The sequence below is a fragment of the Octopus bimaculoides genome, chromosome 28 (genome assembly GCF_001194135.2).
Source record: "Octopus bimaculoides isolate UCB-OBI-ISO-001 chromosome 28, ASM119413v2, whole genome shotgun sequence".
NCBI lineage: Eukaryota > Metazoa > Mollusca > Cephalopoda > Octopoda > Octopodidae > Octopus > Octopus bimaculoides.
The window spans coordinates 18,086,827-18,088,037 of record NC_069008.1 but is presented as its reverse complement, the minus strand read 5'-3'; the positions used below and the strand labels follow the sequence as shown (position 1 = coordinate 18,088,037).

Here is a 1,211-nt window from a genome sequence, read left to right as displayed (position 1 = left end):
ATATATATATATATATATATATATATATATATACACCAGTCCTCAGTCAAATCGTCCAATCCATGCTAGCATGGAAAGCGGATGTTAAACGATGATGATGATATATATATCACTGTATGCAGCAAGTGCATTTATAAAATCTCTATACAACTGGGTGTATAAAATATATACAACAAATTTCCTCCTCCTTGCGTCCCCCTCTCTCTCTCCTTTTGTCCCTCCCTCTCTCTCCCTCCGCCTTTCTCTGTGTGGTGTGTCTCCTTGCTTGACTGACCAATACACACCATTACAAGTTCATGATTTTTCTTAACAAAGCATATATTTCATATATATGTGTGTGTGTGTGTATATATATATACACACTTTTCCGTAAAAAGTATTGGAGAGGTTGATGATGATGTAGATTATACATATATATATATATATATAGATAGATAGATAGATAGATAGATAGATAGATAGATAGATAGATAGATAGATAGATATACACATACACACAGAAGAGAGAGAGAGAGATAAACATGTATGTAAATATACAATATGTACGCACACCACCACACGGATGCAAAAGAAAAGAGTGAAAAATAACTTTCATCATTACTATTATTATTATTATTATTATTATTATCAATATTATTATTTATGTCTTTTACTAATTACTTATTCACCCTCCTCATCAATTTTAATTTCTATTCTTATCTTTCGCTAAACAGTTTTCTTAAACATTTGATTTCTAAAATGGCTTTTATCCTGCTCCTCGACTCGTTGTACTTATTTCCTTGTAAATAGGCATTCTATTTTATTCAATTCCTAATTAAATTCAATGCTTATATTTTTTCCATGAATGCGCAATTGCTTTCGTTCTGTAGATTTCCTGTTCTTTTCAAAAGAAATAAGGCTTTGTCAAGACTGCTTCAAATGTTTATTCATTGAGTTGTTTAATAATCTCCACTGGACCATAAATAAATATATGTACAAGCAATTCCTGTTGTTCAAGAATATCTTTTGATATTGTCATGACCAGTTACAGCTTGTGAATCATTTTATACATGCTGTGTGGTAAGAAGCTGGCTTCTCAACCACATGGTTCCGGGTTCAGTCCCACTGCATGACACCTTGGGCAAGTGTCTTCTACAACAGCCTCAGCCCACCAAAGCCTTGTGAGTAGATTTTGTCGATGGAAAATGAAAGAAATCCCATTATATATATAT

General features: G+C 32.5%; 1 protein-coding gene across 1 annotated transcript in view; it reads left to right on the top strand.

Annotated features, from left to right (window-relative positions):
- The window catches only part of LOC106872267 (metalloprotease TIKI1), a 98,308-nt gene that overhangs the window by 93,351 nt on the left and 3,746 nt on the right, over nucleotides 1-1,211 (top strand). The gene's annotated exons all lie outside the window — the stretch shown is intronic.